We start from the raw sequence: 16,084 nt of genomic DNA on the forward strand, positions 1-16,084 counted from the left end.
GACAGCAGACAGGTTCACCGTTGATAGAAGGACCGATCGTGGCCGGAACAACAAATCTCTGCAGGATAGAGAAATCTTAAGGTCGTGATATTCTTATTACCCAAAGTTATCAGAATATAACTTTAATGTCAGTGTCGTAGAGTTGGTGTCGGCCATGAGGAATATCAAAGAGGCATGATTCCCAAGACCTAAGAAATCCAATCCCAGTCAGAAGGATCCTAATTTATGTTGTGAATACTATGGCACTACCGACCATTGGACTGGGGACTGCCGACACCTCTGGGAAGAAGTGGCAATGCTATTAAAGAATGTTCACCTTTGAGAATTCTTAAGTGATCGAGCTAAAATGAATTATGGTCAGAACAGGGGAAACGCGAAAACCTCGAAAGCAGGAGAAGAACCTTCACGCTAGACAATCAACATGATCTTCAGAGGAAATGAAAATAAAGGGGTCACCTTTTCGGTAGCGAAGAAGATAAAAGTGTCGATAACTCATAGTAAGAGGCTCCGGGAAGACGATATCACATTCATGGACGAAGATGCAGATGGATTACTATTGCCGTACAATGACGCACTGGTAATTTCTTTAAGTGTGTTAGATTTTAAAATTAAACGTGTTTTATGGATCCAAGAAGTTCAGCTAATATCATACAATGTATAGTACTGGAGCAAGCTAAACTGACCGGAAGCATTATCCCGGCAATGAAACTCCTCGCCGGATTCAAGCTCGCAAGCGTGACAACCCGGGGAGAAAATTTTCTGCTCACAAACGTTGAGGGAGTAATGAAGACAACACTCTTTGAAGTGGTAGATAGAGACATGAGGTATAACATCATCTTGGGAAATGCCTTCAAAATATCACCAATTATTAAAATTTCCGACAACCAAGGGGATCAAACAGATAAAGGATGATCAACTGGCAGCAAGGGAGATGAATGCAATTTCGGTTTCTAGTAGAAAAGGAAAGGAACGTGCAGCATAGCAATTACTAAAATCGGCACCGGCCCCTGAACAAGAGGAAGATAACCCGGGGACAGAAAAGTCGAATCAATATCAGGTACCAAGGTATTTTCAAGTACCGTAAAAGACGGACGCGATGAAATCCACGGTAGAAGAACTAGAGCAGGTCGCGTTGTTAGAAGAATTACTAGAAAGGAAATCCAATTTGGGAACAGGACTGCACCCGGAACTCAGGTCAGCTTTTATTGAATTTACTAAACCTAACGCCGACTATTTTGCATGGTCACACGAGGATATGGAAGTAATCTCAACAGAGATAGCCATACATAAGTTAACATTGGATCCCAACATACCTTCGATAAGGCAGAAGAAGCGCCCTATTATTGAAGCAATGAATAAATTTGTCAAAGAAGAGGTAACTCGTTTACTTAAGATTGGTTCAATCCGAGAGGTAAGGTATTCGGACCGGCTAGCCAATGTATTAGTAGTACATAAAAAAACAAAAATTTCGCATGTGCGTAGATTATAAGGATCTTAATAAGGCGTGCCCGAAAGACTCATTCCCATTGCTAAATGTCGATCAGATAATTGATACTACGGCCGGGCACGAGTTAATGAGTTTCCTCGATGCTTTTTCTGGGTACAATAAAATCAAGATGAACCCAGAATATCTGGAAAAGACTTCGTTTATAACAAATTTTGGTATATATTATTACAATGTGATGCCCTACGGGCTAAAAACATCATAGCCACTTATCAACGGCTCGTGAATAAGATGTTCAAAAAATAAATAGGAAAGACTATGAAAGTATATATATATATATATATATATAGACGATATGCTCGTTAAGTCTTTGATGCATGTGACCACTTGAAGCAGTTGCAAGAAACATTCGACATCCTGAGGGAGAACAATATGAAACTTAACCCCGAGAAGTGTTTAACATTTAACAATATGAAATTTAACGTTCATCTTGAGAGAAAACCTCCCCCCCTTTCTGATAAAAAATGGCCTCTTCTTCTAGAAACCCTAGTTCTTCAAATAACAAGGTAAAGCTGATGATGCTGCTCCTCCTACGGTGAGCTCCATCATCCCAAAGAGTCTTGTCACCACCAAAGATTTGAAGAGAAGTATCCTTCCGCTCACCCTCGTACATGGGCCGTTAGCGTATATCCTTCTTCCATCTGTCCTTCCAGTATTCCTGGTATGAAAGAAGAATGCCACAGTCAAGATTTAGACATTATCGCTCCCGACCTGGCGGAGTGAATAACCTTACCCAGGAAGGATTTTACGTATTTTTACACGTATCCCTTTACGTTGGGACCGTTTTCTTTGAGTGGAGAACTTGACTCCATCATCGTGGAGTTATGCATGTGCTACGTGGTGTGCTTGGCATAGGTAAGTCCTTCTGTGTGAAGGACAGTCGCTTGTCTTCGATGCCTGTGCCAGGATACAGGAGAAGAGCTAACCCAAGCTCGATTGATGAACCTCTATTCCCCCAAGATCTTCTGCGGGGGAATGATAAATTGCAGCAAGCGCGGCCACCATGCTCTGCTATCCAGCATGGATAATGATAACGATCGTGGGTGGATGGAATGGCTCATTTCAGTCGCCACCAGTGACATCATTCCGGCTACGGCTTCATCCTTTAAGGAACTATGGAACCACACTCGTAAGTTCATCATTTGTCTTTTCTTCCGTTAAAGATCATTCCATATTGTTATTGATCCTTCTTATTTCGCTTATTTTAGCGATTCGGTGGGTTCCACCTAGGGTTGAAGGCTTGGACCAGTGGGTCCAAAATATTTTGGACGTTACTACGCCTGAGACCCGCACGTGGAAAGAATTGGCCCTTAAATATGTGTGGAAGGCCAAAAATCATGGTAAGTCAAACTCACCTTGTTCTTACCTTTTCGTATAAGGAAGTTGTTTAACCTTTCTCTCCTGTTGGATTCAGGTCTACCCCAGGGCTCCCTTATCGTCCCCGAGGAGGACGTTTTGGCTAATCACGCTGATGCAGCGAGGCTAGTGCAGAAAGCCTGTACGCAAACACGTGTTTTCTGGTGCAAGTGCTTCTTCTCAGAGTCCCTGGCCGGAGAACAAGCAATAAAAAAGGAGACGTTGATCCGCAGCCGGGGAAACAAATAAAAAGGCAAAGAGCGCAGCACCCGAGTCATTTTCGGATGTTGAGGTGATGAACGGCGCACCCGAGCCGGTCCCATAAACCATGGTGATCGATGATGATGGAGAAGCCAATGATGATGGGCTTCTCTACATAGAAGACGACAACCTTCATCAACTCAATGGAATGCTCAATCTATTGAGTTGGATACACCAACGGGGGATGATGCCTCGACACTCTGGGGGGAGTTTGATATGGTAGAAGATGCCAACTCACGCTTCCGAGTCCTAGCTGCCGCGTCCGATACTATAGGGCTAAGTACTGGGCCTCTTCCGTCTTTAGTTGATGAGCAACCACCAACTAGAACTACACCTGCCGCAGTTGCTTCTCGCCCTGCAATGCCATCTGCTTTATCTCCCTCTTCTTCAACTCAACCTTTGCCACACGCCAAATTCCTGCTCGCCTCTCAGAACTAGAAGCGCGAGCTACCGAGGCTGTTGAATTGGAGGCTCGGTTGCAGCAAAGCGAGCAGGAAACAATGACCCTTAGCCAAGTGGTTGTCCTATTAAGGGCACAATATGAAAAAACTAAGACCAAATGGGTTAAAGTCCGTAATATCGTCCTTGCTGCATCCGATCGTGAGGCTACCTCTGCTGAAAGAGTGCATAATTTAGAGGCATCCTTAAACTCCAAGTCTTAATAACTTGCTGTTGTCGAGCGGCTTCCCTCGTTGTTGAAAAAATACATGCTATGTATAGCATGAGGAGAAAAGCCTTGGAAGAGGCTAAAGCGGGTGTCATTGACTTTGATGCCGAAATCGCTAAAGCCCGTGAGCTGGAGTCAGCTAATAAAAGGGGTATTCTGGCCAAGCCCGATGCTAGTGATTCTTCTGTTCGGTTCTGAGTTCTCGGGAAATGAAGAGGAACCAGAAGGCGATGATGCTGAAGGCCAAAATGATGAAGGCCAGGATATCGAACCAGTGACAGATCTACCCACTTCTCCTGGAGGCGCGAATGCTTCTTTTCCTCCGGGTTCCGAAGATGCAGCAACTTAGTTTTTGATTTATTGTTTTTACTTTTTTGTACTGATGCCATTTGGCACATTCATTGTCACTACAAAAAAACTGCCTTATTACTACAATTATTTTTGCTTATAACGGCGGTTTCAAACCGCCATAATCTGCATTTACGGTGGCTTTAGGAAACGCCATAATCCCGTGCGCCAAAAATTTATTAGGGCGATTTTAACATAACCGCTCTAACATGTAGCTAAAAACCGCCACAATTACATTGTTTACCTATGGCGTTGTTATGTTGTTTATTATGGCAGTTCTTAACCGCCATAATTGCAAATATAAAACTAAATTTCTATTAAATAATATTATGACCATTAATTCCAATCATTAGTAATATAACAATTTTTCCATTCCACATTGACATCCTACGGCACTCCATACCCTAAAATTTCCATATCATATTGAATTTTTACACATAATATAAAGGATTAAACAACCAAATTATTTATTAAACAATTAAACAAATTAAATATAGTTACTCCAAAATTACATTATCCAATGTATTTCTATGTCAAAGAGTAATTCAATACAACAACATCCAAGAGATTCATAGTTAATCCTAAACATGATTACTAATTTTTACACGCTCAATCGGTATTGTTACTTGTCTGTAGATATTTTTGACCCAATTGATGAAGGAGTGCCACTTCATAAATTCGATGCCTGCAAAACAAAACAAAATAAAAAGAGACAGTATTACAGGAAAACCCACAATAACTAAAATATTGACATCACTGACAGTAATTTATTTATTCAACTGCATTCCAGAAAACTAACTTCAGAAAGTCAATGACAAACATATACTTCACTTCATGATCTACCTAAAACAGAATGACAATTTCTGAAAGAGAGAGAGGCACCTTTCCTGTTGTGACTATAATATACTGCTTGATCTTTCCCCTCACCCACCCATGACCGTACCATGGAAGAAAGGGAGGAAGAGGAACATAATGGTTCAGCTCCTTTATCAAGTATATGTCATGCAACTTCTAAAAGTATACTCGTTCAGTTAACTCATACACTATTAGATCCTTCAATATTAGTTTTCCTTAACACACATACAAAGAGCTAGTAGCGTCAAGAGTGTATATTTCAAGCCCCAGCAGAAAAGAAAATAAGAAAAGATGAGTACTATACCTGTGGAGCAGTGGGAAATAAGCCAGCTAACTACTCGGGGATATCTCCTAAGACTAAGTCGTATAGAAGTTTGCTCGAATACTACAGTCAAAACTGCACCCAAGTCTAACCTCGAACACTATCCTTCAATTTTCTCCAAAACGAAAGATAAAAGAATACTTAAATCTTATACAAATAGTCTATTATTATATGATAAATATCATAACTAAAAAATACAAGCAATCAACCTACTATTTAGTACAATTTCTCTAGCCTCTTCATTCACATAACTCCCATCTGGCCGCTTATGAGTTCCAATCCAATATTCGCCTCGATCAATATCTTTCCCTGGTGTCTAATTTCTGAAATTTTCACGATGTAAAACATTAGCACCTAATTAAGGATGTATTTTATCTTTAGAATTGATCACTAAGCACATCGTATTACACTACCATATTAGTCCTTATAGCCAAACTCATAACATCACCAGATGACGAATAGCTTGTTTTCATTGAACCAATTGAGTCCTCTTGCAAAGCTCCTAGTCCTGCAAATTCAAATAGGTGAATTTCTTTAACATAAGAGCAAAATATTTATAAATATCTAAAGAATGTACATTTAGTAAGTACCTTTGTGGAATATTCCAAGTGATAATTAACATACATACCTATTAATCTATGGCAATACCTCTGTACTCTGCGAATTAAATTAGCAATAAACTTCCTTAGGCTTGCCAATGCCTTTCCTATAATAGTCAGTAATCTTTATATAACCTTATCAATATGAACAAAGTGTTACAAAGGTTTTCAGTTACTAAATCTGAAGTGCTTGTGCTATCCAATTATTTGCAAGTACCTTTACAGGTCATGAATTAGCTTTCAAACAGACTATTTTATAACTGAACTATTTTAGCCTTCATTAGTTTTTTTTGCTCAACATTCAGCCTATTGCAAAGATGTGAAGCACAAAGATTTAGCACACAAACATCATCACCTTTCATTCTGGAATTGCATGATGAGCATGTGTAGTGGAATGCAATTGCCAAAGCACAAAGACAAATATTCAAAAGGAATTAATTTCTTCAAAATATCGGCATAAATGCACCATCACATAATAAAGTTCATTGGACGCCTAGTCATAGACACTATATGTAACAAAATTAATTTTAGAGTCAAACATGGTCAATAATAGACCATGTCAATCGAATCGAATTGCTTAAGCAGAAAATAGCCAAGCATACTTGCATCAGACACTTAATCATCAAATAATTTTAAACTAACTTAAGGCAGTCACTTAGGATTTTTATCAAACAGTTTATATGCACATCTTCAACTGTTGCTGCAATTTACACAATTTATAATCAGCAATGCCCAAAAATGAGCAACACACCAAAATTCACATGAATCACACACACTTAACTAAGAGACAAAAATTCCAACATATGTTTCACAAACGAACAAACAAACCAACACAATACATAATACTGTTCACAAACGCAAAAAGGGATTTTCAAGTGTCTCATGCATAGGATAATCTCTACCATATTAGGAAATATATAACACGTACAGATCTGGGAAATTAGAAGATAAGTGTTGATATACCTATTTGCAATCCGCAACAAATCTTTGTTTTCTCCAACCGTAAGATGAGGTGAGGCGCTTAAAACCTAGGGTTTCGCCAAATTGTGAGAGTAGGAGGAGAGAGTGTGTGTGTGTCCGTCTAATTTGTGGGAAGTGAGAGGGAATTTAATTTGGGGGAGGGAATTCTGATTTGCTGAAAAATAGTCAAAAAGCTCGTAGGATCAAAATTTGTACCGCCGTTTTAAAATAACTTATTGTGGCGATTAAGAAACCGACGTAATATAACGTGTATTGTGGCAGTTATTAGAAACCGCCGTAATAAAAATGCCACAATATCTCTTTTTTCTTGTAGTGTGTAAACACCTTTTCGTTCAAGTATCGTATAAGTTTCCCTTTCTGCGTACTTTTGTTTAAACATTTGCGCAAGTTTGCTCTTTGCGTCTTTTTGAATTTAAGTGTTTACGCAAGTTTTACTGTTTGCGTATGATCATGCAAGGCTTTGGGTGTATTTTTTCCCAAAAGCATTTGGATTCCGGGCATAAATTCTTCCAAAATCAACCCTTTAATGCGAGAATTTTCATAAGAGAGGGCCCTCTTATATTTATGGTGTTCTTGAAGAGGACGTCTCCTGTTCATTATGATACTAGCATTTGAAGTACTTGTTTAACTTTCAAATGATAAAATCAATTAATCATTCAGACATGAAACAAGATAAGGAATAAATGGGCTTTACTTTATTCCTTCCATTTTCAAAAGTACATAAGCATTTGTTGTGCTAAAAAGAAATTGTCATTTCTTGTGTCTAACTTGTGCAACTTGTTTCTACGGGGCTGGTCGTGCAGTCCCCGGTCCCAATGATACAACTATGTTTCCTAGTTTCGTATTCCGGTTGAAGTGACAGTCGTGGTTTCCATATCCTCATATCATCCCCGCAGTGTTCAAATGCGAAGAATGCGAATTAGAACACTGGAGTTTCACACCTTCGAGGATTCCACTAGTGAATTTCTAGATAATCTTCAGTTCGGTAACAACTTCACTCCCCCTTAGGAATTTATGCTATCGAGCCAAAGATTATATAACAATCCCCTAGTGGAATGAACTTGTAAAAGGTCAGGTAATATCTGTTCGACAACAAACTCAACTTCCAGGTAGGAATTTTTCTATCGAGCAAAAGACTATCTAACTGTTCAGTAGTGGTTATTCTCTTGTATGCCTTGTCCTTAAAAGGTCTTATTGCTACTGTTTCAACTTCCTTCATAGTATGCTTTCCGTTGCTGTCTCGTTAAAAATCTTACCCAAAAAACTCAATTGGGACAAAACCGGACGTTCATTGATTCCGCTTGGCCGTTTGCGCTCGGGTGATAAGGTGATGACGTGATCCTCTTGTTTTTCAAATCTTCGAGGAATTTTGTGGTTTTTGCGCCTATAAATTAAGGCCCATTTTCGCAGGATATTTCTTTTGGCATCCCAAATCTTCAAATTATGTTCTCCCACAATAAATCTACCACTTCACGTTTGTCGATCTTCTGATAAGAACCTGCTTCAACCCACTTAGAAAAATAGTCAGTTAAAATCAAAAGAAATCATACCTTACCGGGGCCCGGTGGTAGTGGTCCAACGATATCCATCCCCCACTTCATGAACGTCCACGATCACAGAACTGAATGCAGTGGCTCTGCCGGCTAATGTACTAACTATGCATAATGTTAACATTTATCGCATTTTTGAACATAAGATTTGTCGTCTTATTCCATATGGGGCCAATAGTATCCTGCCTTTATTAATTTTAGTACTAACTAATCTGTGCCCGGGTGGTTCCCGCAGATCCCTTCGTGGACTTCTCGCATAACATCTTTGGAGGCTCCAAACATCGGGCCAACGAGCCTCGGAAAGATTTTCTGTATAATTGACCTCCTTTGAAACTATATCGTGTGGCCTTAGTTCGTAGTGCCCGAGATGACTTAGGATCCTCAGGCATTTTTCCGTGTTCAAGATAGTCAATGATTGTGTTTCTCCAGTCCCAGACCAAATTAGTCGCGTTTACCTCGTAATAGCTATCTGCGTCCAGTACTGATTGCATAAGTTGTACGATCGTACTGGAGTCCAATCCTTTCATTTCCATGGATGAGCCAAGGTTACCTAATGCATCTGCTTATGCATTGTCTTCCCTCGGGATATGCGTGATCGACCACTCTCGAAATTGAGCGAGTAGAGCCTGAACCTTCATTACGTATTGTTGCATGCGTTCCTCCTTGGCTACGAAGATCCCATAGACCTGATTTACCACCAACTAGGAGTCACATTTGATTTCTATGACCTCGAAATCCAGCCCCCGGGCCAATTCGATCCCTGCAATAAAAGCTTCATACTTCGCCTCATTGTTAGTCAGCGGGATCGTTCTTATGGCCTGCCTTAGAATTTCCCCCGAAGGAGTTGTTAGTACTATGCCGAGTACGGACCCTTTTATATTAGAAGCTCCATCCGTGAATAGGTTCCAAACTCCTTATGTCGATTCAGACACCATCACTGCTTCTTTGGTTGCCAAAGAAAATAGTATCGGACTGAAATCGGCCACAAAGTCGGCCAAAACTTGTGAATTAATCGCAGTCCTAGATTTATATTCTATATCAAATTCACTCATTTCGATGGCCCACTTGGCTAGCCTACCCGAAATTTCGGGTTTATAAAGGATATTCCACAGGGGAAAGGTGGTCACCAGAGCTATTAGATGACATTGGAAATAAGGCCTTAGTTTTCGAGCGGCGACTACGAAAGCTAAGGCCAATTCTTTTAGATATGGGTAGCGAGTTTCTTCTCCTGTTAAAATTTTACTAACTTAATAGATAGAATATTTCATACCTTCGTCCTTACAGACTAAAACAACACTTACCGACACCTCCGAGACCGCTAAGTAGACCAATAGTTTTTTGCCTTCTTTCGGTTTCGATAGTAACAGAGGACTTGACAAATACCTTTTCAAATCTCTCAAAGCCTATTGACATTTCGGGGTCCATTCGAAGTTCTTCTTCTTTTTGATCAGCGAGAAGAAATAAATTTGCTCAAAATGGCCAATCTCCCTATTAGCCTCTGAACCTTTTTTATGCTTGATAGCTGGTCAGGGATGTCTTCGATGGCCTTGATTTTATCGGGGTTAACCTCGATCCCCCTTTATGAGACTAGGAATCCCAAGAACTTACCTAAGTTGACCCCGAACGCACACTTCTCGGGGTTAAGCTTCATGTTGTGCTTTTTTAAGATGTCAAAAGTTTCTTGAAAGTATTTGAGATGATCACCTACGTTCAAAGAGTTAACAAGCATATCATCTATGTCAACTTCCATGGTTTTCATTATTTTCTTTTCAAACATCTTGTTCACGAGCTGTTGATAAGTATCTCCGGCATTCTTTAACCCAAAGGGCATCACATTATAATAATATGTACTGAAATTCGTGATGAACGAAGTTTTTTCCTAATCCTCCAGGCCCATTTTGATTTGATTTTACCCCGAGTAAGCATCGAGAAAACTCATTAACTCGTGCTCGGCCGTTGCATCAATCATTTGATCAATGCTTGGCAATAGGAACGAGTCTTTCAGGCACGCCTTATTTTAAGTCGTTATAGTCTACACACATGCGAAATTTATTCTTCTTCTTTGGAACTACTACTATGTTAGCTAGCAAGTCGGGATACTTTACCTCTCATATTGAACCGATATCAACCAGGCGAGTTACCTCTTCTTTGACGAATTTATTTCTGGCCTTAGTAATAGGACGTTTTTTCTATCTTACTGGAGGAATTCTGGGATCCAAGCTTAGCTTGTGTACGACCACCTATCATATCAGCATGCGACCACGTAAAACAATCGACATTAAATTTATGAAATTCAATAAATCCAGACCTGAGTTCGAGATGCAGTCCTATCCCCAAGTGGAATTTCCTCTCCAAGAATTTTTTAAATAGTGCTACTTGCTCAAGTTCTTCTGTTGTGGACTTTGTTGCGTCCGTCTCTTTCAGTACCTGTAAATACCTTGGTAATTGATATGAATTCGACACCCCTTCCCCCTGGTTGACTTCACCTGGCTCGGGAACAGATACCAACTCCTGTAATTGCTATGCCATGTGCTCCTTCCCTTAGCTACTGGTGACTGAGATTTCATTCATCTCCCTTGCTTCCAGTTGATCACCTCTTATTTGTTTAGCTTTATCAGGACTTGGAAATTTCATCAACTGATGATATGTTGACGGCACAACCTTTATCTCGTGCAACCACGGTCTCCCAAAGATGATATTGTAATCCATATCGCCGTCCACTACCTCGAAAAGGTTCGTCTTCATCACCCCCTCGACATTCGTGGGCAACAAGATCTCTCCCCGGGTTGTCACGCTTGCGAGATTGAACCTGGTGAGGAGTTTTGTGGCTGGAATGATTTGCTCCAACACTCTCCATTGGATAATATTGGCCGAACATCCTGGATCCACTAGAACACGTTTAATTTTAAAATCTAAGACATTATAGAGATTACCAGGGGACCGTTATGCGGTAGTAGCAGTCCATCCGCGTCTTCCTCCGTAAAAGTAATGTTGTCTCCATCAACATCCTGGAGTCTTTTTTTGTGGGTCACTGATACCTTCATCTTTTTCACCACTGAAAATGTAAACCCGTTAATCTCACTCCCCCCAAAAATCATGTTGATCGTCAGGAGTGGGGGATTTTTTCCTGCTTTGCTCTGCATTATAAAAATTACGACCATAGTTGTTTTTAGCCTGGTCACTTAAAAGTTCCATGAGATGGCCATTTTTTAGCAATTTTACCACTTCTTTGTGTAGATTCCAGCAGTCCCCGGTCGGATGACCGTTTGTCCCGTGGTATTTGCACCATAAATTAGGATCCCTATGGCCGGGATCAGATCTCTTTGACTTCGGAAACCGTGCTTTTATAATATTCCTTAAAGCCGATACCAGCTCCACTAATATTTTTAATGTTTTTTTCATTACTTTACTTCATTTGCTTTGTTTGTTGCGACTATGTTGAGTTGGGTGTCTATCACCGGCCTTTCTACCTGCACAAAAGAAGGATATTATTTGCATACACACAACCCAATTCTCATACCTTACTTGTAGAATTCCACTGAGTTCTTTGTTATTGTTGTTGTTGTTGGTTCATGAAATCTCTACTGGATGACTGAGTTCCCCAACTGGTGCAACAATACTTTGCGTACAAAGTCTAATGTAGCTTTTCAGCTATGAATTCACATGAACCCAGAATATTCGACATGTAAAAACTTACTAAAATTTTACAACTTTTGACCCTCGCTGACAAACCTCTCATTTGTTCGACTACTAGCGATGCCTTCTTTGATGATGACCAAAAGAAAGAAGATATTTTTTCAATAGTGTTACTCCATTTATCAAAATTATACAACAACTATCAACTTTTGAATTCATAATTTTAATCATATAATATATTCACTATAAAAAGGCATTCAATAATGGTTTGTCAATTGACACGTTTTACCCATTCAACTAAAAACATATTTATAGTACCAATAAGAAACTTTCATCAATGTTCCCTTTAAAGTTTTGGAGTAACTACATGTACTCCAATACGTTTTAACTTGGAAAACTGATAAGAAACTTATAGCTTGAAATTCATTTTGATAATTTAAAAAAAGTTTCTACATAAGTTTTTTATTTTATTTTATTTTATTTTAATAGCCTCCTTGTAACGGTGTCTGCATCATAGCAAGAAATAGAATTAAACTTCACATAGTTTCCATTAATTTTTATTAGGTTTTTGTGTACGGCCAAAATCGATTTGACTCAGTCGTACGGACTGGTCGAGACGATAATGTTTCGATCAAAATATATCTGCATGACAAGCTCGGTCAAGGTCCGAAGTAGGGGCAGCGAGCTTCGAACTCTAAGACTGATCAATGACAAGCTCGATATCATTATCGAGCTCATATTCAAATCGAACTACGAGGCAAAGCGGAGATTATCGAAGATGCATGGATCGACCAATACTCACCCCGAATACCGAGACCCCAAGTCAGAATCGAGCTCGGACCAAGACCGAGGGCTCGATCTAATACCGAGCTCGAGCCAGTATCGAGCTCGCAGAATAGGGCCGTTGCAACTGCACTATGGGAGAGGATCTTGACGGAAATCGAGGAAAAGACAATACATCATGGGCTCTCCACTACGTATTTTTTATTGTATATAAAGTAGGATCCCTCTACTATAAGAGGGACATGGATTGTAAGCAAGCGGAGGACTCTGGGACAAAAGATCACTTCTCACATTTAAAGATATCCCTTTGTGCTTGTTTTACTTTATCTTATTCATTCCTTTTACTTACTATTCTCATTCTCATAGTCAAGAATATACATATTCTATTTCTCTACACGATTTATATCAAATTGTATCGCATATCCTTGGAACCATATACAAATCTAACGTTATCTGATTTTTCGAGTAAACAGTTTTAGAGGAGAAAAAGACAAAAATGTGGCATTAAGAATTCAAGAGAGCTCCATGAAATCTTCATGACACATAGCTCTTGAAGATAGACACGTTTTTCCCATTCAAAAATATAAATCTTCACAAATTTTGCTTATTATTTGCATGCATGGCGAACTCCTAAGAGCAACCCTACATCCTCTTGAAAGCAGGTTGGATGTACAATTTGATTTACGGATTTAGGTAAACCGAGTAGCTTTTGCTCACGCTCTATATATCCATTGTATGTGTTATACACAAACATGAATCTAGAATTTGAATTTTATTTGTTCAATGTTTAAGGTTTTTCCAACATAATTCATTATGCTTTTAAAATTACGAGTTTTAATCTAATATTTATTGAAATTTAATTAGTTGTAAAGGGTAGGTAGTCCAGAGGTAAATGAACTCTCATGGATGACCTTTACTCAGGGTAGGTATTTTTTTTATTGCCTCTCAAGGATCAAGAAAATAATTAAATTCGACTCTATTTATTTTAAGTTTTGTGCTTGGAATTAATTGGATAGTAATGACCTTAAGAAGATAATATTTAATTAAAACATACATAAATTAACTTGGTTGGTAACAGACTAGGCTTTATGCTTAGGACCATCTATTGCCTTTATCATGAACTAAGCTCCAATATGAAATGGGTAGACTTCACGTATCAAAATTATCCAAGAAAAAATGATCTGAATTTACCCATTATTTTACGATTTAAAAGTATTCTGAGGTTGGAGCTCCGTGAAGTCAATAGAAAAATAAATCTTTTTCCTAACAACAAGGTAAAATTAAGCCAAAATTTAATCGGGAGCAAACTTGTTCAATTTCGTATAATACAAACACAAATTTAAAATTTACCTAGCTCTGCTGGTGTCGTGACTCGTGCAAGAAGAGGCTTAATATCAGCCACGTTTTCTTCATGAATGGTCCGAACGGTCCTAAAATGTACAAACCTAATCTGTTGCTTCCAATAATGAATTTGTGGGGTCCATCCCATAAATTAAGGAAGAAAATTTTCTTCTTTTGATCGGTAACCATCTTCTCTTTTGTATTGTTAAAAATTGTAGGCTGCTGAAAGAAAATGTCAAATAGTTAGGCGGAAGAAAAACATATTTCATTCTGATTGGTTGAAGAGGTAGGCTATTTCTCCTATAAAAGGAGAGCTTCGGCTTCTTCATTTTATCACGCAGAAAGAGAAGCAACACAATAGTTGTAAAGAGTATTTCTCAGGCATTGTGAGAAATAGACTGTGTAGAGGAAAATAGAGAGTAGCGATATTGTAGTGAGGTGAGAATATCAAAAGAGGGTTATTTCCTTTGAGTATTGTAGTGGTCTTTGAAGTATTTTACTCGGACCTACAAAGTGTAAAAATTCCTTGTATAGTGATATTAGTTGCTCGTCTCGGGGCCGTAATTTTTTCCCTTATTCAAAAGAGTTTTCCACGTAAAAATTTTGGTGTCATTGTCACTCTTTTATTCTTGTTAATTATCGTATCTCGGTGCTACATTATTATTCCGCTTTTAGTACTGTGAATATTATTTTTGTGGGGGTTTATTCCTAACAACTGGTATCAGAACATATGTTTTGCACGTTTACATAAATACTATTCACTGTCGGTAATATTATACTCGGTGAAAAACAAAAATATCCGGAGAAAAGTATGAGGTAGCAAAATTTAACGGAGATAGTAGTTTCTCAATATGGCAAAGAAAGATGAGAGATCTGCTCATCCAATAAGGATTACACAAGGTACTAGATGTTGATGCCAAAATACTTCTTACCATGAAAGCTGAGGATTGGGCTGACTTAGATGAAAGAGCTGCTAGTGCAATCAGGTTGCACTTATCAAATGATGTGGTAAATAATATCGTTGATGAAGACACCGCAAATGGCATTTGGGCAAGGTTGGAAAGCCTATACATGTCCAAAACGCTAACAAATAAATTGAACCTGAAGAAGCAGCTATACGCCCTACACATGGGTGAAGGTACGAATTTTTTGTCACATTTAAATATGTTTAACAGACTAATCACACATCTCGCCAATCTCGGAGTGAAAATCGAGGAAGAAGATAAAGCTATCTTGTTGTTAAACTCGTTGCCATCTTCGTACGATAATCTGGCAACAACCATCCTGTACGATAAGACTACCATTGAGTTGAAAGATGTCATATCGGCTCTTTTACTCAATGAGAAGATGAGAAAGAAGCCTGAAAATCAAGGACATGCTCTCATCACAAAAGGTAGAGGCAGGAGTTATCAAAGGATTTCGAGAAACTACGGTAGAACCGGAGCTTGTGGGAAGTCTAAAAACTAATCCAAATCAAGAGCTAGAAATTGCTACAATTGTGATCAACTAGGTCACTTCAAAAGTGATTGCCCAAATTCGAGGAAGGGCAAAAGTGAAACTAGTGGCCAGAAGAATGGCGACAACACAACCGCCATGGTGCAAAACAATGATAATGTTGTTCTCTGTATAAACAAGGATGAGGAACGCATGCACTTATCAGGTCCAGAGTCGGAATAGGTGGTTGATACAGCAACATCTTACCATGCCACACCGGTAAGAGATCTTTCTTGCAAATATGTAGCAGGTGATTTCGGCCTTGTGAGAATGGGTAACACAAGTTACTCAAATATTATGGGGATTGGTGACATTAATATCAAAACAAATATCGGATGCACATTGGTTCTAAAGGATGTGCGACATGTACATGATTTGAGGATGAAT

The 16,084-nt window shown here is 39.0% G+C and overlaps 1 long non-coding RNA gene across 2 annotated transcripts; it reads right to left on the minus strand.

Annotated features, from left to right (window-relative positions):
* Positions 1-4,579: 4,579 nt before the first annotated feature.
* On the minus strand, positions 4,580-7,167 carry LOC107831451 (uncharacterized). 2 transcript variants are annotated; one of them, XR_001658368.2, is made up of 5 exons: positions 6,876-7,153; positions 5,942-6,019; positions 5,727-5,821; positions 5,296-5,636; positions 4,580-4,821 (listed from the first exon to the last, which is right to left on the minus strand). It is a non-coding gene; the product is annotated as an uncharacterized LOC107831451 (long non-coding RNA). The 2 variants fall into 2 exon arrangements; XR_001658367.2 differs by lacking the exon at positions 5,942-6,019 and having other exon boundaries at positions 6,876-7,167.
* Between the last annotated feature and the right edge of the window lie 8,917 nt (positions 7,168-16,084).

Source organism: Nicotiana tabacum, chromosome 12, assembly GCF_000715075.1.
Source record: "Nicotiana tabacum cultivar K326 chromosome 12, ASM71507v2, whole genome shotgun sequence".
Taxonomy (NCBI): domain Eukaryota; kingdom Viridiplantae; phylum Streptophyta; class Magnoliopsida; order Solanales; family Solanaceae; genus Nicotiana; species Nicotiana tabacum.